Here is a 23,952-nt window from a genome sequence, read left to right on the forward strand (position 1 = left end):
TGACGTCGAAAGCCGCAATCGAAACGGACAGCCGAAACCTTCGGTACACGCCTCTCAATCCTGCTTTCACAAAGCTCCCCTCAATCCTATGACACACGCGCGTAGTGGAACCACATCTGCCACTCTATGCGGACTGCCGACGAAGAGGTGTTTAGCTAGCAACACCATCAAAGGAACCAGTGGTACGACCATGAGTGTCGTGACGCTACTGCAGCGAAAGAAGTTGCATACAGAGTTACCCTGTAGTCAGTTGTTACGGAGCGGTATAAAGAAAAGAGAAGGGAGGAGAAGCGGCTTTTCAAGCACAAAAAGCACGAGGCGGAAAATCGGGAGTGCGAAAAGATCAAAATGAATGGCTCCTTCTGCCATGAGCCCAGAAAATTCTTCGAAATAATAAGAAGCCTCACGAATGGTTCGAATCCTGGGGCCTCTTCCTGCAGAGAAGAAAACGGAAACTTTGTAACGGACGTCCAAAGTATGCTGATGATGTGGAAGAGTCACTTCTCAAAACTACTAAATGGAGATGGGGTGAACACCATACGAATGTATAAGTGATTCGAGTAGTGAAATTTCTGATCACGGTGATGATGCGACTGCCATCTCAGCGTGCTCTGTACAATCCACAAGAAAGGTGACCGCACGAGCTGCGTCAACTACCGTGTATTAAATCTTCTCAGTATCGCATACAGAGTCCTATCAAGTGTACTTTGTAAAAGGCTGAAACATATCGTCAACAAACTGATTGACTGATTGACATTCTCGCAAAGTTCTTTCTGAGCCATTTGAAACGAAGTGGGACTTCAGACAAGGCAATTCCTTACTAAATATTTCATGGATAATAGTTTTTCGAAGTCTCAGGGCTCCTGTTCTCTTGTGCACCGAGTAACGCGGATTATCGTGCAAACTTGTACCGTGGAATATTGTAACGTCGAATATTGTAACGTGAACAAAATCAACGACGAGTAGTTATACACGAATTATTGGCCTTAAAATAGGCTTCGATTGCGAATGCTTGTTGTTCACCTGTCTACTGTGACATCGTGACTTAATAACTCACGCGAGTAATGAAGCTAACGCAGTATTCTTCCCGCTCAGCGGCTACATGGTAACCACATGAATTTGATTTGAACGCACCTGCCTAGCTGGTTTATATCATCATATGCTATTCACAGCGAGCGATAAACAGGGGAAAACAAGAGATTATCGCGCCTTGCGACGCCTGCTACAACTCACATGTAAAGAAGCGCAAATACAGTGATGGATTTGTGGTAGGAGAGAGACTTCCCGGCCAAATACTTGAGCGGAACTCAATGTGGATAGGGGGCGTCCATAAATTACGTGAGGTGTTTTTTTTTAATTTTCTATACCCCCTCCCCCCCTGGTGAGGTGTCGTGAGATTTTATTCAACCCCCTCCCCCATCCCCCAATCTCACGTGAGATTTTTCAAAATGTGGGTTTCTTCCGTAAACGCGTTGGATTGTTATTGTAAAAAGAGAAAAAAAAATTGCTTCGTGCTTTTATTTACAATTAGTTAACACTAGTAATCAATATTGCTGAGAGTTATAAGTGTAATAAAAATTTAACAATAGAAGGCTTAAATCGTAACTACTGCGGTTCAAAAAAGAATATCTACTCTAATTCAGTCCATGGAGAATCACTCTAAGCCGTTGACGCTTGCGCACAGTAACTCATTAGCTCGTCTTGTGACAATCCGTGAGGGTCGCACTTTGCGGAACATATCCGCTTGCTTAGCTGGTGCAATGTGAGCTGCTCGCCTGTGCTCTGCAGCTCTTGTGATAGATGCGAAGTAAATACCGCATGTACTGCAGCATCTTTTCCCTAAATTATCACGTATACTTGGGCAATAGAGATCATAAAGCGTTCTGATGAAGGCATTCAGCGGTTGAATCGGTAGGCGTATTCGAAATGGAGCGAATGACATTCCGTCATGTTCTTTAAAGTCCGAAATTGTCAAACGTCCATCAACCTGAGTGATAGGGTATGGAGGTGGCTGAAAACGGTCGTGAAGAATCATATGCAGATCACTCCGGCGTGCGCTGCAGCACTTAGGTCAACCTCCATATGCAGCTTAGCAATCTGTTTCTTCATAGTATCTTGTGCTGGAGTGGGACGTACGTTAAATGGTGTAGTGTTCGACATAGCTTCATCCTCATCATCGCTGATCACAAGAAGCTGATTTTGAATTATGTGAAAACAGTGAAGGAAATGACCGCGCTAATATTTTGTAGTTATGATTTTAGCATATTTTATCAAGAATTTCACTGTTTCAGTTTTTTTATGCTATTAATTGTAACAATAAACTTTATATAAAAAAAAGTATTTTCTTAAAAAAATATGTATTTAACCTACCTTTTGAACGAATGCTAAAGTACACCGAACTTTTCTTTCAGTGGATTCCCTGAGAAGCCGTTCAATCTCATGTTTAATGCGATGTATTAACTCTTCTTTCTTCGGGAATTTTTCCTTCGCAGTATTCCATAATTTTATCACATCGTCGTGGCAGGACTTCTTCGCCTTATAGACGTATCTTTTGACGTATGCGTTATAAAAATCTTGATAGCTCATTTTAAATTAGTAAGAGCATGAACTAAGTCGAGTAAAACATTTACAAGAATAAACAAAGAAGGTTGGAACCTGTCCGTGTGTCTCTGCCACTCAGCTCGTACGCTCTTGTTCATCGAGTCGCGCGTTCGGCTGATAGTGGCGCGAAAACAAACGGCGGGCTACACTGTACCGTAAATTCAGATTAAATTGAGCTATTTGGTATAAAACAAATATGGTGGTTTGACAGTAGTAATGTACATATAACGTCGAAGTATGAATGAAATTATTTTCTTTCGAACGAATTAGTGAATTATCGTAATCATTCTTAAGCATGTACAATCCAAAATAGTATAATTTGTTTTTGTTTCAATCACAAAAAAATTGCGTGATATTTGCCGAGACCCCCCCTCTCTCCAACGTAAGATTAGATGAGATTTGACTCGACCCCCTCCCCCCCTTAAACATCTCACGTAATTTATGGACGCCCCCATATGCATGTCGCCACAACCCACATCGATGCGAAATTCTCCAACAAATTGTTCAATTGTTCCTACACTCCGATGAAAGGTGCACTTTAAAAAGTGAACGACGTAAGATTTGATGTTGCTATTTATCTAGATTAGATATATGACTACTTGACTGCCAAGCGTATCCATTTTTATGAATATAAGACTTCTACAGGAAAAGATATTGGCGCACCATTTATCTTGACTATGACTAAGTTAAATTGTCGGTTCGAAATCAGTTAAAACACACTATATTTAAAAGTTTAATTGATCTTACTCATAAGTTAGTAAGAGTCGACTTTTAGTCATAAATTCGTCTCCAAACTTTCAATAGGCAGAAGTTAATATTAAATCAATTATCATAATGTTAAAATTAAATAGAGTTTTTTGTTTTGAGCTTTTTCTGGGCACATAAGTTGAGTGCCCTTATCTCAATAATGAAATGATAAAAACATGTCGCGATTTGAAACGCTATTGTACGTGACGCCCAAAAATATAATATCATATATGTATATAAAAACGTAAATATAAATAAATATAAGTATCGGGTGTTTTTTAAGAGTTTGAGAACATAAAATGCTAACACAAAACAGAAATATTATTGGAATGTCCAAATTTTCACTACTTTCGTCAATGGGTGCTTGAATATTGCAATAAATCTAACTAAATTAAACTATCTATAGATATCGATATCAATAGTTCTCTTGCAAATAAAATACATCCGACATTAACTTCGGTCCGAACCATTTTAGTAACATTTAGCTTGGACTAGCTTTTATTTTAAGAATCAAACAAACTCATAGACAATAAGAGTTATAGCTTGAGGCGTCAAACGGACGGACTGTAATTTAGTCTAAAAATACAAAAAGTGGCCGTGGTTTTTATCCGGTGTCAATAATATTAAAAAAATAAATGAATAAATTATTGGCGCGTAAACTTCTGTTAGGTGTTTGGCCGAGCTCCTTCTCTTATTTGTTGTGTGCGTCTTGATGTTGTTCCACAAATGGAGAGACCAACAGTTTTAAACCGACTCCGAACGGCAAATGGTTTTTCATGAGGAGCTTTTTCATGGCAGAATTGCACTCGGAGGTTTGCCATTGCCTGTCGAGGAGCAACAGCGATTAGAAAAAATGTATTCTCTCATTTTCTGTTTCATGCACGGAGATTCGAATCTATGCACTCCCGAATGGTAGTTACACACCAACCCGTTCGGCGGATCTTAATAAGGTAGAATATAATACGTGTACTGAGTTTGGACGAGTTTTATTAAATCTTTGTCGAGATACATGCATTTACTCAAAACTGCCCTTTTTTAATTTTACTTGCGTCGTTTGTTTTTGTTTGGGTTAATTTTTTTAACCGAATGTTTCTCCATGTATACTATATATAACAGAAACTCCCTTTGTTTTCTTTTTGAAATTATCATTACAAGGGAGATGGGGGTGTTTATTGATCGATTCCGCCCATTTTCAACACCAACCTTCCTTGAACAAGGAGTAATATTTGTCATTGAAATATATTTATTTTGGGTTGAGTTATCGAGCGCACAAATGGACATACAATGCTAAATGGAAACCTCTCATCATTCTAAGCCTTTTGATACATATACTTATCTGTCTATATCTATTTCGATTCCTTTATGTTATTTCTTACAACCGTTATATGAACAAAATTAAAGTTTTCCTGTACATAAATGAACGCGGGTATAACTACTTACTCTTTCTTTCATCCTCCATCATGTTTGAGTTGTATATTGATATGCAGAGTTATTGAATTTCAAATAAAATACTCTACATCTATTGTAGACTTTTTTTTAGTAGAAAAGCATTTCTCATTTGACAGAGTATATTCACCAGTTGGACTTCGATATGTTTCCCTTCAAAAGGACATCGATATTTTTATGGGGTTGTCCTTCCAGAGTATTTACTAAGTAAAAAAATGGATTCGTTAGCATCGAATAAATACTGAACTGACTATGATAATACTACATCATTTTCGTTTTTGGCTTTTGCTGACTAGCATCGGCTTTTGTGTTGGACTGTAACTATACGTCATTATATTTTTAAGACACCTGTTCATACTGTCATACTAAGGCAAAATACAATGAAAAATAGCTCCCGTCCATATGGGGTTGGAGTTAAGCCACTATAGAAGCTATTGTAGTTTCTCTAGCGAAGTCATCTTCTATGAATTCGCCTTGGGATGTAACTTTCAAAGTTTCTGACATCGCCCATAAAACTCTTTAATATATGTGTCTCTCTAAAACTTCCGTGCAGTGCACTCGTGTATGCTTGATTATAAATCGACATATCAACTGTTAACCTGAACAACTATTTGCGGATTACAACTGTGAAAACACTTTTTATAGTTTTGTGAAAGGAATAAGAGTTTCAGTCTTTACAACATTTTAATTTAAAATTGAAAATTAAAATCTGAAAGAAACTGGATTGATTAGTTTAACATTCCGACCGATGACTCTACTAGAAAAAAATAATATAGGTTATGAAACGACTGTACGACCTAATACATACAAAATGGTGCAGGGGTGTGAAGGCATGTCAATATTGTGACGAAGCATATTACCTCTTATCTGACGATGAAAAGTACGCCAAACCGTCGTCACGCATTAACTGTACAGACAGCAAATTGGGTCAATATAACCACAATATCCTTGACAAAAAATTTATAGTTTTTTTACAACAAAAAGAGATACAGGCAATAAAAACAATAGAAAAAGTTTACCAGAAAAATTTATAGAGAGCGCCACATCAACAATGAGGTAACATGCGCTGAATTTTTACGATCTATAACAAATAACAACAGTTAAAAATAATCAAGCAGAGACAACCAAACTTTCTACTAAGTTACCAGACCAACAAGCAATAATCACAATCCAATCAGATAACATCGCCAATCTCATCGCCAAAGCCATGACAACGGTACCTCTGATGCAGCCGAATCACTCTCACCGAGATTTATAACGGCCCCTACTATTAAATTTCCAACAAGAACAAAAAAATTTCCAAAACACTTCAAAAGAACAATAGCAACAGAAAACCACGACGATCCCCACAACCATCATGCTCTGACGATGGAATGCACAATGTAGATATACACTTTCCTCATTATTACAAAAAATATAAAAACAAATACTAATACTTACACATATATATTAGAAATTATTACAAGTACAAAAACAAGCCCATGTTATTTAACATACTGTATGATTTTTCTGTATTTTCAACCTGCTTTTCCAATACATAGGTACAACTAAATCTATTTTCTAGACTATGCATTACCTACGTAAAGTTTTCATTCTGTAAAATATTATATATCTGAACACGTACAGTTAGTAACATAAATAAGTATACAGGAGCCTGATTTATGGAATCGTTTGACGCTAACGCTTTCCTTAATATGTAATCAAAATATTTTACACATGGTAATTGTGTACTGGGAAAAAGCTTTCATAAGCGCCTTAATTTAGCTGTAAATTTTAGGTACCGTTATTCACGCTTTGCTTTCTCTTTGATGCCAGCGAAATTTACATATGTCACTAAAGTTAGTATACAGCAAACGATTGTTCAGTTAGCATAAGACCTATTTTTACGTATTGGTTACAAAAGTTAAAGCTATTCAAGGGAAATAATTAAAGTGAGTATAAAAATTTAGTGAAGTACTTTTTGTATTAATGTTTGCGACATTTTTAGTAATAGCACCAAGAGGAAAAGAGCCTTCTGATGATTTAAAAAAACTGAATATAAAATATCCCAAGGAACATAAATCATTGTGAGAAATCGGCCGTTCGATAGATATGAGTTTTGCTGCAGTTCAAAATAGTGCGAGAAGCATCACTAATAAAGAGCGTTGTGGGCGTCCGCCGCTATTCAGTCCCAGAGAAAAAAGCTTAATCGTACGGAAAATAAGGACAATCTCCAAAATAAGTGCCCCCAAATTGAAATCTGAAGCTGAAAATGAGACTGGACAACAATGTAGCACCCAAACTATTCGCCGGGTTTTGCATAGTGCTAGTTATCATGGGCACAATGTTAGGAAAAAGCCCTTCGTGAGTAGTGTCAGTCGGAGTAAACGGATTTCATTCGCAAAAGATCATGAAAAATATGACCAAACGTTTTGGATCCAAGTCATATTTTCTGATGAGAGTAAGTTCAGTACTGTGGATCTGATGGCCGTGAAAAAATTTGGAGAAAAGTTAACGCGGAATTGGTTCCAAACAATATGACCGGCACTGTGAATCATGGAGGGGCTCTATGATGGTTTGGGGATGTATGACTGCGAACAGGGTTGAAAACTTGGTATTTATCGAAAATTTTATGGACCGTTATGGTTATTTAAATATTTTGAAAAATAATTTAAAAGAAAGCGCTACGAAATTAGGCCTTGGAGGAACGTTTATCTTCCAGCAGGATAATGACCCCAAGCGCACATCCAACATTGTACGAGAGTGGCTGTTATACAATGTGCGAAAACAGCTGAAAACACCGCCACAGTCCCCAGATACCAACACAATCGATCATTTAAAGCGGCAAATGCGTAGACATCCGATTAGAAATAAGAAACAACTAAAAAACGTCCTTCAAGAGGAATGGAATAAAATACCACCAGCTGTAACTGAAAACTTGGTGAAATCAATGCCATAATGACTTAAAGCGATTGTAAAGTTTAATAGTTATCCTACAAAATACTAGGATTTGATTTTAATTATGTTTTTAATTTCCCAAACTAATAATGTGGTGAACTGTATACTTAGTTTTGAGACATGAATTTTTATAAAGTTTAATATAAAAAGCTATAATTTGGTTGCTTTTTAAAATTTTGTCATTATTTGGATTAAATATGATTTTTGTATAGCATTCATGTAAATAAAACAAAATTTTGTTATAACTTAGATTGTTTGAAGGAATCGATTGGGGGAAAATCGAAAACATGTACGGTGTATACTTACTTCTGTTACTAACTGTATGTATATATTTCTCTTTTATGGCTGCCTATGTTATTTTGTTGACACTATTTATTTTTAAGAGTTATCCAATTAGGTACAGTAATAACCAATTTCTTTGTAATTATTAATGCCAATTATATTGAACTCCAAATATTAGTTTGAACTCTAATCGCTACATAATTTCCCTACAAGAAACTAATCTTCATTCTTTAATGATATTCCAATCCCCCCTAACTACGAAATTTATAATTTTAATTCAACTGCATCGTCACGCGGTGGCGTAGCATTGCTGATCCACTCTACAGTTCAACACATTCATATTACCATAAACATTGACTTTGAAGCCATTTCTATAGTTTCTGAATATACATATATCTCCCAACAAAAGCTTTCACACCAACAATCTTGATAACGTGTTCTTATCCTTAAGTCATCCCTCTATGATAACAGGTGATTTTAATGCTTGGGACTGGATTAGGATCTCCAAAAAATAATAGTTCAAAATTCATTCTGTTAAACGATGGTTCTCCAACCCACCTTGGCACACACAACTCACACTCACACATTGAACTTACATTTTGCTCTCCAACTTCAAGTCCGCACACTACGTGGCAAGTTGAAAACAATCTCCACAGTATGGTCACTACCCAATTATTATTACCCTTTCTCAGACCTTCCATTCTCCACTCTTAAAAGCAAAACCTCTCTTCTTAACAAAAGATGCCGATTGGATAAACTACTCATACCACTGCTATGGACTTAAACGACAAAAACCTGTTAGCTCAGATGTTGATAAAGAAGCCGCTGTTACGAAGAAAATCATTCTCTCATTCTACGTTCAAACGTGAACTAAAAATGGCTAAACGAAACACCCTCTTTAATTTTACAGCAGAAATTACTCCAAGTGCACCATCAAATAAAATCTGGGCCAATATTAAGCTCCTTAGCGGTCTCTATAAACCTGAAACTATCCATTGTTTAACTACTTCTGACCAATCCTTTAAAAATTTAGTAAGCCAAGATGATATTGCAGAAGAATTTTGATATTCAGCAGTTTTGAAACGAACTTCGCTGCCACACGCTTCATGCCCAAAATTTCCGAAAAGATTGCATGGCAAGAGCCAACCGATATGCCGATATCCTCAGCATCATAACTATCTTCGAAGTAATTTGAATATTAAAAAAAATCGACGTGGTAAACATTTAATCTGGCCTGACTCACTTTCTGTTCTTATGCAGGCCATAATCGGAAAAGAGTTCCAAACAAGCAGTTGAAATTTCGATTTCAGTTGAAACAGATTGACGCGTGTGTGATGCACATGAGCGGACAAATGGCAATATTAGGCAAAACATTTATTGAGGCAGGCCCATAGCCTTATCTACTAGTGCCTTTCGAAATGAAATATAATTATTCATAATGTAATATTATATAATAACAATATAATACAACTATATATAATTACTCATAATTATATTTCTAATAAATATATTACAGTAGGTTCTGTTTTTATGCGGTAGATACGTTCCGCAAGAAACAGCATAAAAAAAACAGCATAAAAAAAGCTACTAGTTCTATAGTAAAACTATAGATACGTTTCAAATGCTAAAACCGCATAAATCTGAAATAATGTAATAAAATCGCATAAAAAAGGGCACTAGTCCCATATTATAACTATAGATACGTTCCATAGACCGCGTGAATCTGAAATAATTAAATAAAATCGCATAAACAAAACATTGTATTTTTGAAAATTATATCTTTATTTAAGAAACGTCGAAATCGAAAAATAAATTTAAGTCAGAAATAGAATCAGACAATACCCACATGTTGCGCGTTCGTTTAGGATTTGGCGTAAAATCACTTTCGTCACTTTAGGAAATGTACACATCTTATCTGGATAGTTATGCATGCGGTTCCATACTTGTAGGGTTAGCATTTCTGATGAAATCTGTGATGAGTTTTTGCTTAGCTGGTTTAGAATCTTGTTTATATGTACAATTCCCGATAGGTCGACATGCATTTTGTAATTTAAAAAAAAACCGCACTATTTCAAAACCGCATAAAAAAAAGCCGCATAAAAACAGAACCTACTGTATATAATATATTGTATAATAATTTATTGAGGAACGCAAAGATTTGTTCAAAAGCTAGCCATAATTGTGGAAAAATAAGAGCTGTGAATGTAAAGACAAAAATGTTAAACTAAAATCGTTTCAAATTTTATTAGAAAAATATAAAGTAGACAAAAACGCTAATATAGAAAGTATGAAAAAAGTCTTCCCTACTCCTTCTTTTCAAGTATAAATAAATACCAGCGACACTCATTTCTTCCGCTTCCATGTTCACTCAGCAATGAACAGAATGAAACTAAAATTGTCAATAAATCCATCGAAATGTGGCGAAATGAGTTTCAATGAGTTTGTTTGGATTTGTTTTCCGTCTGTGGCCAACATTAAAATAACAAACAGCAGCAAATTTAAACAACTATGGGTATTATGTTACTGCTTCTACAAATCAATTGATAAATTATCACCTTAAAATCATGCCACTTTGGGTACCAGGCCATGTTACAATTCTTGGGAATGAATTTGCATATAGCACAGCTGAATCTGCCATTCTTCGCTAATCTCTTCCCAGAATTACAGCTCCAGCGACATGCACAAACCCATCAAAAAGCAATACGTATGCATCCAACAAGATGTATTCATATCAACAAGTTAACATTCACGAAATAACTCACCAATATTATAACTAACAATGGCACATACATCCGAGGTTTGTTAAAAAATAAGGCCAGTTTTCAAACTTCGCGGGCTACGTACATTAATGCGACTTTCGATTATTATTTTTTTTTATGTTGGTAGACTCGTCTCGAAGATATGTTCACGGTTTCAGGAACATAGCATGTTTAGTTTGTTTGTGAGAGGCATATGTAACTAAGGCAAGTGTTTTGCGTTTTCGGCGCAGAAAACGATAGTAAAAACCCAAATCGAAACACCGAAGCAGTCAACATGGTGCGCCACTCCTATACACACCGGACTACTGTCGTACTATCACAGTTCTCCAAAACAGGAGTTCATACAAAAAATTAGAGCAGCCGAAGAAGAACCACTTACGAAATGTAAATGAGTGATAAATAAAATGAAGCTTGCGCTACTAAAGCAGAAGAACGTCAGCATGGACATAAAGGATGGTGTATCGGAATCGGAAGAAATGCTCGACGTAATTGGCATCTACCGACGAAATTGAATGACGGCAGAGAAAGAAACAAAACATAATGCCGCAAAAAGTGTGACTGGAGCTACACGAGCTACTATTGTGGCCACACTTAGCGCATACCAGGCGAAACGACTGGCCACAAGTCCTCCAGTTCCCAGCACACGCTCGTTAAACATAAATGGCGAAGATCGCCATGGCAAATTGTTGGCGAAAAAAGAAGGCGAATTAGAAGTACTGTTGAAGCAGGTCCAAAGACGGGCCTTAATCCATCAAACACAGAAAAACTAAAAAAAAAACCGTTAAAATTAAGACACAAGCGGAATCACTCGTAATCAAGCCCGCAGAAGGACACAGCTACGTACATGTTTTAAGAAACTTCCATAGCAAAATAAAGCCTGGTGACGCGGAAGCCCACCTTTTGCGAGGCACTAAAAACTACACTACAAGAATCGGCTATTATAACAGACCTTAAACCCAAAACTACGGTAGAGATACGAGACTTAGGTTATCTTACTACAAAAGAGGAAGTTGTAGAGGATCTAAAGACGACCCTCACTATAACCCCCGAAGAGATAGGCGTAAACTTGTCAGCACCAAACAGCAGAAAACAGGTTTGGGCTTACGTGACTTTAACACAGGAGAAAGCTGACATTCCCTCAATAAGTCACGTATAAAAATTGGCTGAGTGAATTGTAGAATGCGACCCCAGCTAAGTATCAAACGCTGCTTCAAGTGCTTCGGCCCAGGGCACCTAACATGGATTTGTAAAGGGGCCGACAGAAGAGGCCAGCGTCTCTGCATTAGATGCGGCGAACTGGACCATAAGCTAAAATAATGCACCAAAACCCCGAAATGCTCTTTGTGCTCTGAAGCGAATTACAGCTCGACAGTATATAAGAGCCAAAACGTTAAATGAAGGAGCGAATATGTGGGCCACAATAGTAAGCTGCTATGTAACACACAGCAATAATATCGAAGAATTCCGAAACAAACTAGATGACATTGAGGGATTTTAACTACAAAGCTATCGAGTGGGGTATGCCAACTCTTCAACTTGAATTCAAGAGGCAGGAGGGTTTTAGATATGGCGGCCAGGCTCGGATTGACGATCATGAACACAGGAGGACTAACCACATTTAGAAGACCCGGTTGCGAAAAAAAACACCAGATATCATGCTCATATCTGATCGCATTGCTGGAATAGTAAGGACATAAGAGGTCCTTGAAGACTTCATAGGCAGCGACCACCAATATAATATATTTCATTCAGAGTAGAACATAAGAGAACCCCCGGAACGAATATAAGGAAAAGTGGCTTCCGAAAGTGGAATAGCCGCCGTTGATGCACATTCCCATGGAGGCGTAACCCTTAAAACCACCACACAAGTGGAGAGAGCTGAAATGCTTCGCATCGAACAATATTGTAATAAAGCGATCCCGAAATTCTGTGCGATAAAGCACTGTTTAATGGTGGACGGAGGAAAAAATCGAATTGAGACGTGATTATCTTCGTCTCAGACGAAAATACACTAAAGCCAGACGAACCGGGCAAGCCACTATGGACCCAAAAGCATATAAGAGTGGAAAGATGCAGCTCAATGCCGCTATTGCAAATAGCAAGAAAGAAAAATAGGAGGAACTCCGGGCAGATCTAAATAGGGACCCCTGAGGACTTGTGTAAAAGATTGTTGTGAAGAAACTTGGAGCCAGGATACCTACACCGGAACTAAGCTCGCTTGGCCTTGGACTCTATTATAAAAGAACTTTTTCCAAGACATGAATTTAGAGTCGACATTGAGCGTCAAATAAACGGGACAGAAGAGCGTCCAGTATTCACTAGTGAGAAACTCTAGCCAGTAAGCTCAACAAAAAAAACAAGGCACTAGGACGGGATGGACTGCGCGCAGAAGTCCTCAAGAAGATCGCAAAAAAGCGACCACAACTCTTATTAGATATGTACAACTCCTGTCTAAGGGAGGAACTTTCCAAGAAATCTGGAAAAGCAGCAGCTCGTGCTAATAAGCAAGGGGAAAAGCAACCCAAGCCTCCCAGCATATCGGCCATTATGCATGCTTGACTCAGCAGGCAATCTCCTTGAATGATTGATCAAGCCGCGACTGGCCACATCCATAGATAACGCCGGAGGAATATCAGCAAGACAGCATGGCTTTAATCGCGGAAAATCTACAAATGGGGGCAATCGAAACTGTCATAAATAGCGTAGAAGCAACGGAACAGGGCAGTATACAATCCAGAAGCATAGTCCTTCTTGCCACCTTAGACGTAAAGAACGCTTTAAATAGCGTAAGATGGGCGGGAATGTTCAGTTGAGCTATCTCGTAGTAAATTAAAAAAAAAAATAAAGCAAAGTAAAATAAAAAATATCGTTCCGCAGGGGTGTTTCGTAGGTGTGAATCAGCTAAGAAACATACATATGGACATGTAAGCTTACAATATACATATTTGCAGACCGAGAGCAAGTCATTCAACAAATGGATGGTGAAACTTCATACAAGACGGTAGTTCAACGGGGTGGGCGCCTGTAGTTCAGACGTAAATACATGCCTCTGCATCATTGACCGATTCCTATTTAATATATGTATGACTTCAAATACATTTTATCTAATATATATTAACTAACATTCTCAATTTTACTCATTGATTTTTTTTAATTTACAACTTTGACCCACTTCACAAAATTTAATTATTCATCTCACTTGCAAATTCTTACAAGTAAAAATGTATGCAGTAAAAACATGCAACTTCCCCTTAAATGAAATTTCACTTTTTTTTCTCATTGTCCTCTACTTTTTAAAATCTGCAAACCCGACGGGCAGCCGGCTGAGGTGGTGCGATAACAACGGCGCTAGCTGCTGCTGCTGTCCAGTTTCGCATCGTGCAATTTGCCGAAATCGAACTATTGAAATATTCCTATTTATTTCAAAAGCGCGCATATTGTAAGTAAACAACAAAAAAAAACTTGCTAATTTGCATTCCACACTGAACAATCAGCTGACTCTGTCGCACATATACAAATTTAAAGTCCACACTAAACAATCAGCTGACTTTGTCCCACAAATACTGGGTTAGCGATCGACCTCTAATAGGCGCATTTTGGTGTTGCCAGATATTTATAATTAAATAAATTATGAAAAGTTTCCGAACTCCTCCACCAGGAGGTGGCTTCACTAATTCAAACCAATATGAAACATTAATTAAACAAAAAGCTAAAAAACTGGAAGATATGGAAAAATGTTGTATCGAATTAAAAAATGAAATAGCCCTACTCAAAGCAGAAAACCAAAATCTGAAATCGAATAAAACAATTTCCAAAAAACACGAAATAAATATAGCGTACGAAACAGATGAAGATGAACTTGCCCGCGAAACGGACTGGATATTAAAAAAGAGACCCAGTAAGAAAAGGAAGGCTGAATTATCACTGGAATTATTACCTGAAGCCCTAGGGCCTACTATCTCGAAGGATCTACCCGACGCGCTCGGCGATCAACCAGAAAAGAGGGTTCCACGGCCTCCACCAATTATGACATCGGAAGAATGCGAATACCAAAAAATCTATAGTATTGCCAAAAAAGAGACAAAAAAATCGTTCTCTATTAAACTTCTCAACAATAACGTATACAAAATTAATGCATCAGACTCCGATGATTATAGAAAATTAACAAAAACGTTATCTACCATGAATCTTTCATGGTACTCATACGAAAATAAGCAATCTCGACCTATTAAAGTGATGGTGAAAAATTTTCCTCACTCAAACGATGCAAAAGCAATTGTCGCTGATCTGCAAAACCAAGGATTAAAGGCCACAAACGCCGTCAATAAATTAAAGTCGAAATCAAAAGAACCTTTAGATATGTTTCTTCTCACCTTTGATGAAAGTGAAAGCATTAAAAAAATTTATTAAATAAAAACTATTCTGCACTCCGTAGTTAAGATTGAGGCTGTGAAACAATCGAAACTAATTCCTCAATGTAAATCATGCCAGTCTTATGGTCATACGCAAAATTATTGCGGCAAACAGCCAAGGTGCGTCAAATGCGCTGGAAAACACAAAATAATTGATTGCAATAAGCCTGAAGAAGTACAGCCAAAATGCTGTAATTGTGGTGAAGCTCACCCAGCTAGTTATAGAGGCTGTGTTGTTGCTAAGGAGTTGCAAAAGATACGCGATCAAAGATCCGGTAGCAAAAAAAGCGATATCAAAAATAAAGATACTAATGCAAAAAAACCAGCTATAAAACCCACAGAAAACAATCCAAAAATATCTGCACGTAATCCCACTCTTCAAAAAACTGCATCAATAACTAATGGACCAACATACTGCCAAATAGTAAAAGGGAATGATCATTCGGAAGATACAAATATAATATTTTGCATCAAATCCTGGAGAAACTAACAAAACAAAAATGAGTTCACGGTAGCACTTGAAAAGCGGCTACTAAAACTTGAAAAAATTTTTGCTCAAGCCCAATGACCAATCTTTTTAAAATTATGCTATGGAATGCAAACGGCTTAATGAAGCGTCAAAATGATCTTGAGATAATCCTCAATTCTGAAAAAATCGACATCTGTTTGATTTCGGAAACTCATTTTACCAAGGAATCATATTTTAGTTTACCAAATTTTGTGACATACCATACAATACATCCAAATAACTGCGCACGTGGAGGTGCTGCAATCATTATAAAAAAAAACATAAAACATTTTGAAGACGGTAGACTCTCTACAAATGAGTTTGAAACGATAACCATTTCGATTAATTGCGGTAAAAATTTATCACTTACAGCAGTCTATAGCCCTCCCAGACATAAGATCACATGTGATCAATACCTGCGGCTAATCAATAACCATAAAGATGGATTCATAATGGGCGGGGATTTTAACGCTAAGCATACCCATTGGGGGTCGAGAATTATCACAACAAAAGGCAGAGAATTATACAAGGCGCTCCAAAGTACTGGATGCAGCACACTTTCTACTGGAGCACCAACGTATTGGCCAACAGATCCACAGAAGATTCCTGATCTTATAGACTTCTTCATAACCAGAAATTTTTCTTCAGAATATATGCGCATAGAAAGTGGACTAGATTTAAACTCGGACCATTCTCCAATATACTTAACAATACATAAAAGTGTAATTACCAAGGAACCACAATTTACACTAACGAATAAATACACTGACTGGGATTACTTTAGAAAGATACTGTCGGATGATAAAGACAATCCAGAAATAAATAGTAATGAGGCTCTTGACGAGCTACAAGAACTATCTTAGCGGGACATAAGTACACTAGAGAAATAAAAGAAATGGTTAGAGAAAAACGCAAAGCACGCCGACGATGGCAGCAATCCAGATCCCCACCTGATAAAATAACTTTAAATAAAATAACAAAAGAACTCTCTAAAAAGATAAAGGCTTTTAAAAACCGCTCTCATAGTGACTACCTAAAAAGGCTAACAAATGAACACAGCACCGATTACTCACTTTGGAAATGCGTGAAAAGATTTTCACAACCAGCTATACAATATCCACCAATAAGAAAAACAGATACCACATGGGCAAAAACCAATTTAGAGAAAGCTAATACCTTCTCTGAATACCTTGAAAATATCTTCAAGCCATACGACGTATCAAGAGCGGCTGAAATGGAATCACGTTACCTCAAATATCACGACGAAATTCCTCCAATAATGGATTCTGAATTATGTGATGAAATAAAAAAAATAAAATCCAAAAAGGCACCTGGCTTTGACCTCATCACCGGGGAAATCTTAAAACAACTCCCACCAATTACTCTAATTAAATTAACCAAAATTATGAATGCTATCTTCAGATTGAAACACATCCCTATATACTGGAAAACTGCCGAGGTGATCATGGTCAACAAGCCAGGAAAGCCAGCACACGACGTCTCATCATATCGGCCTATATCCCTCCTACCCATTTTGTCAAAACTATTGGAAAAACTACTTGCCAAACGCCTTAACAATATTATTGAGCAGAGGAATCTGATACCAGCGCATCAATTTGGCTTTCGCCCAAAACATTCGACAATCGATCAAGTTCACAGGCTAACTCAAGTTATAGAAAATGCCTTCGAAAAGAAAAAAGTGTGCTCAGCTGTCTTCCTAGATGTATCTAAGGCTTTCGATAAGGTATGTCACGATGGCCTTCTCAACAAAATAAGAGAGCTATTACCAATTCAATATTATAACATTTTAAAATCCTATCTATCCGATCGTTTCTTTCGAATTAAATACGACGACACGTATTCTGACCTGAAAGAAATTAAAGCTGGTGTCCCACAGGGTAGCGTTCTGGGGCCCATCCTTTATCTAGTTTTCACATCCGATTTGCCGACGACACTGCTATCTTGTCAGTTGGAAATACACAAATTGAGTCAACTGCAAATCTTCAAAAACATTTAAACAGAATATATGAGTGGACAGTTACTTGGCGAATAAAACTAAATGAAACCAAATCCGTTCATATTGATTTTACGTACAATAAAATCAGATATCTCCCACTATATATAAATGGAGTGCAAATCCCATATCATAACACGGCTAAATACCTGGGTATGACTCTTGACACTAAACTGAGATGGAGTTCTCACGTAAAGAAGAAAAGAGAAGAACTCGATATTAAATTCAGAAACATGTATTGGCTTATGGGTAAAACATCTGATTTATCCATGTACAATAAAGTACTTCTCTACTTAAGCTCCAGACACATACTTCAAATTCAAAGGTTCCAGAATAAAATTTTGCGATGCGTTACTAACGCGCCCTGGTATGTACGCATCAGCGATCTCGAACGCGATCTCGGCATAGAACCAGTTGCCGTCGTAATTTAAAAAAATGCCCTATCTCATATAAATAGGCTATCTCATCATGTCAACAGCGAAGCCTCAGCCCTCACTGACCAACAAAAATGGTTTGTAAGGCTGACACGCAAAAAGCCGCACCACCTCGTGCAGTAATCAACTCCTTTGCAAGTTTTGTGCAAAGCACCATCATATTAATTGTATTATACAAAAACCGAAGAAAATTGTTCGTTAGTTTATTTTTGTTAACTAGTTACAATAAAAATGAATATTAAAAAAAAAAAAAAAAAATTGTCCTCTACTTTGCAAGTATTTTGGGTACATGAGCACCAAAACTTGATAATTTGTAACAACTGTTACTTTATCGTATCGGTTCTTGTATTGATGGCAATCATTTATTATGAAATTTTATAGACCCCTAATACGTTTTTAAAAATGCTTCTTTCTTTATTTCTCTAGAGCAGTGGTGATAAATATGCCGGTGCACTTTAAATACTAGATGAGAGGTACAATAGCAAGGTTAAAATAAATTAAATTAAATGAGTACATCCCCGAAAACATAGGTTTAATGTGGGCGCAAGGGTTTTGAACCACATTCCAATTTTACGTTTTGAAATTCCAAGCTTAATTTTTCAAATTATCTCCTGTCCTAATAAGTTTTAAAACACCTTGTATATATGTGTATATTATATTATACCTATATCCAGCTAATATTTATATATGTATGTATGTATATATATAAATAGGCAAACATATTTTGTTTCCATATTTTTTACATCTGAACTATTTATATTTCAAAGGTAGGTATAAAGAAGTATACATCATTTGAAATGAGTTTCGATGCTTAAGGGGAAAAAATTAATAAAATCCCATATTAATTTAATATGTATAAAGCGAAAAAATCGATGTGAAACTGATATTAATACCAAAGTAACATAAGAGAATAAGGTTTAGATTAAGTTGAAGGAAAAAAAAATGTCATAAGCCTCATTACGGAGAATCTAATAAAATTTTTGAGGCCGGCAAAATCAAACAAGATACAAGAAAAAATATAACACTAGTATGTACATCACTACTCGGTGTAATCAGCATATCTATGCATATGAATGTCAGCAAATGACGTCATTATGAGTTAAGCTCTAAGTATGTTTGATTTTTTAGCAATTCTAGAGAATTTTTATTTTGACCAAAGAGCAACATATTTGAGTTACATTCAAATCGAAGAACATGTCCCGAATAGCCCGGTTAAATTGAAATGGAAAGCATCTAAATAAGAATTTTTTTTTCATTGCTCATAACTTAGTCAAAAATGAACTGATTCTAATGATTCTGAATTCAAAATTATACAATAGCAAAAAGTAGTTGAATTTTTAATATTTTGCAAAAAACAAAAAGTGCGAAATATGTTTTTTACTCAAAAATTCATTACTCAAAATCAAATGATTTTAACTACTGGGCACTCAGCTCAATTGAAGTTTGAGGTGTCCTCTTGATTTGGAAAAAGTTATTTTTAAATATTGAATTTGAAAAAATTTCGCACTTCTTATTTTTTTGCAAAATAAAAAATTTTCAACTATTTTTTTGGTATTGTTTGTACATGAAGTCACTCGTGCAAGTAATTACAATCATTAAAATCGGTTGATTTTTTACTAAGTTATGAGCAATTAAAAAAAAATTCTTATATAATTAAAAAAATCGATTTTGAGTCGAAATACAAAATTGCAGATAAATCTTACAACAAATTTTTTCGGGCAAACAAAAAAATACGTGTCTCATTATTTTAACCAGAGAGCAACATATTTGAGTTACATCGAAATCGAATGTCCCGAATAGCCCGGTTGAATTGAAATGGAAAGCATCAGTAATGGGTTTCAAACGTAATAGTGTGCTTGCATTATAATTGGCTGGAAAATCACAGCGATTGTTCGTGAGCTTAAGCACCTTAAAGTAAATAAATTTTTTGTTTATCGCACCATTACTCGCTGCAATCCAACTGGTAGCATTCCAAAACGTCATGGAGGTGGTCATCAAAAGGCTGAAACGTCACGTGAAATAGTTCAAGAAGTGAAGAAGCAACTTGAGCGAAGTCCCCGTCGAAGTGCCAATCAAATGGCGAAAAAACTGAAAATATCTGAGCGTAGCATCCGCCGCATACTGAAAAATGATCTCAAAATCAAGCCTTACAAGATCTAAAAGGCACATGATCTCACACCAAAGCAGCAACGTTAGACTTGAGAGAGTTAAGGAGTTGCTTCGCTTGGCTGAAAGCGGTCAATTTCCGTACATTGTGTTTTCTGACGAGAAAATTTTTCAAACAAATCAATTCGAGCCTGGCATCAAGGTAAATTTTCAAATAATATCGGGAAAGTATTCTGCAGGCTGCTTTGAAGCCGTGGGCAGACAAACATTTCGGTGGCAGACCGTGGACGTTCAACATTACTCGTTACCGTCTCACAAAGCTCGAGTGAACCAAGAATGGCTGGAAAACAACGTTCCGACAACGAAATATTAATAACTTTGAACTGGCCTTCTCAAGATTTCGCGAAATTAGCAATTTGAGTGAATGTGCGAAGATAGCAACAAAATAATTCTATTTATTTCCGAAACATATGTAGAACAGCGCTCGTTAACCTAAAGTGGGAATTGAGGGCAAGCAGTTGTTAGCGGAGACCGAAACCACATGTGAATGCCTCCAAACTAAATTGTGTAAATATGGATGATTACAACATCTCACCACCGCGTGGTGGAAATACTGAAAGAATGAAGCAACTCTAAACTGAAAATGAAGACTTAATAAATAGATAAAATCAAAAATTCAGAAAACATGTATGTATACGCTATTAGTATACAAGATAATTGCGCTCAAAAGTGAAAACGAAAAATTAAAATCAACCAAAAAATCTACAGTAAATAAAGAACATGAAAAGAATATTAAACCGGTGAAGACAAACTTGCCAGAGAAAAACGACTAGATACTCTAAAGTTAAAGACCAAGTACAAAACGAAACGCCAGAAATGGCTTTTGCTTTGAAAACTATTGCTATTAAAACAGTTTGGCCATCTTCATGCCCAGCCTATCGGAACTATAAAATCAAGTTCTTTGTAAAGATTATAAACAGTGGTTCATATAAAATACCTAATCACCTTTGATGCTCTTGATTATCGCTGTTACAAAATTGCTAACTAACGAAAAATTCGTTGGTTCAGTTACGAAGACAAACAAAACAAAGCCAATAAAAGTAATATGATAGTAGAAAACCTTCATCACTCATGTGATCCAGAATCAATTATAAATGATATCAAACATTAAGGTTCAAAAGCAGTTAGTGCAATAAACAAATTTAAATGGAAGTCCAAAGAAGCATTGTTTCTTTTGCCATTTGATTCATTTGAACATGTGAAAAGAATTTATGAAATTGAAACAGTTCTTAACGCAATTGTTAAGATCGAACCAATAAAATCAAAGAGCAAATCTATTGGCCGCGCAGTTGCAAAAAACCCTTGGCCATAAGACACTATTTACATGGCACTGTTGCAAGTAGAACCTATTGGAAACTGCCCTGAGTACGATGAATTAATTATTCCAGTTACACCAGAAAAAGTTGGTAAGAAAATAAACAAAATGAAGCTTAAAAAGTCCTTTGGATCTGATTTAACTATGGCTGAAGTCCTTCGTAATCTGCCAAAAAATTTCATTGTCTATATGTCCAGTTTATTAAACAAATGCTTCAGTTTGAGGTACGTACTTATATGATGGAAATTCGCCAAAGTTACCATGATACCTAAACCTGGTAAATCACCCTACGAAGTGTCCTCTTACAGGCCAATATCTCTCTTACCAGTAATGTCAAGATCTTTAAAAAAATATTTATAAAACGTCTACAGTCACTCATTGAGTATAAACATCTGATTCCCATTCAGCAATTTGGTTTCAGAAAACATTATTCAACACTCGATCAAGTAAATAGAGTTACAAACAGCATAGACTGCGGTATGGAAAGGAAAAAAGTGTGTTCAGCCGCTTTTTTTGATGTATCACAAGTTTTCTACAAACTATGGCACGAAGCGCTCCTCCAAGAGCTGAAGTCCATGCCACCAATACAGCGCGGTGAAGGCACTTTTGCATAAAACATGAAAAGACATATTCGTCCGTAAAAATATAAACGCAGGCGTCCCACAGGGAATATTTTTTGGTCATCTGCTTTATCGCCTACCAACGACCTACCGGCAACATCAGCTAGTAACTGCACCATTTGCGGACGACAGTGCCATACTTGCAGTCGATAACACTATAGAATACGTAACGAATAAGCTGTTAACTTTATTGCTACGTGGAAAAGAAATTGAGAATAAAACTTAACAATAGCAAGTCAGCACATATAATGTTTTCCTAAAACACATTACTTACAAGCCAATCTTCATCGATGCGTCCATAATCTCATACGTCGACGAGACCAAATATCTGGGTATAACACTTGATGCCAAATTGCGCTGGAAAGCTCACGTCAAGAAAACACGACAAGAGCTTGATTTGAAATAATTAAAAATCCGCAAAAAATTACTTAGTTACAAACGAACACTAAGACCGGTTTGGGCTAACGGTATACTTATACAATTTTGGGAATGGGCTAGCCAAAAGGACATCACCTCTATCCAATGCCTGCAAAACAAAATCCTGCATAGTAAACGCGCCATACTATGATAAATAAGGAGACCTTCATCGTGATCACAACGATAGTACACCTTATGGAGAGCGAATAGCAATGAAACAAGTTAAATTATCAAATGAAAATTGCTTATTAGTATCCTAGTTGCAATTGTACAACGCTTATTAACCTCTTGCCGTGCCATTTAGCTCGACGAAACTCTGGCCCAAGTGTTACGCGACAACGCGTGGTAAACAGATCAGACTGATGCGCAGGAAAGGTCATAATACGAGCCGAAATTTAAATGCATCTGATATAGACACTCTACACTCTAATACCTTTTGTATTTATTATTTATTTGAAATCGTTTCATTAAATTACGATCTAATCACGAGCTTGACTTGTCATATTCATGTGGGGGCCAAGATTTTCATCGCAAGTCAGACTCGCTTAAACCCGGCAAGGGGTTAAAAGTAAATAACAAAAAAAGCAATGTGACTATTAAACAAATATTTATTTATTTATTTATTCATTCTTTCATCAATTAAAGTACAACTCAAATAGATTACTAATACTAAAGCTTAAATATTGTATAACATATGGTAAACAATACTGTGAGATACATTACTCACAATTGAAAAAGTGTATCTCCAAATTAAGTTTTGACTTGAAAGTCTGTCGTGAGTTACAGAATATATCTAAATTTATACGAAATTGGCTAGACTGTCTTATACAACGTGCAAGTGGTTCATTACGACTAAAATTGACCGTGTGATAAGATAAATGGAACATATTGCTGAGTCTAAGATTACGAGTGGGACAATTAAAAATTATTAGCTCCAGCAACAAGTGGCATTTGATATGGTTCGTAGATATGTCCCTTATAAACATTCTCAGCATCTCACAACATGCGTACTGTAAAGGGAAATCAACTGAAACAGCACTTAACTCACTTGTTACAGAAATCGAGAAGTCAATGTATAATAAAGAATTCACACTGGTAGCCTTCCTAGATATCGAGGGCGCATTTAACAACATCCTACCGGATACCATAATAAAGGCACTGACGGATTTCGGGATCTCTGGCGCTCTGGTTGAGTTCATCAAAAACATGCTCTTGAGCAGATTTGTGATCGCAACCCTAGGGGCCTCAGAGATCAAGAAAAAAGTTAGCAGAGGAACACCTCAAGGCGGCGTGC

The sequence above is a fragment of the Anastrepha obliqua genome, chromosome 6 (assembly GCF_027943255.1).
Source record: "Anastrepha obliqua isolate idAnaObli1 chromosome 6, idAnaObli1_1.0, whole genome shotgun sequence".
Lineage (NCBI taxonomy): Eukaryota > Metazoa > Arthropoda > Insecta > Diptera > Tephritidae > Anastrepha > Anastrepha obliqua.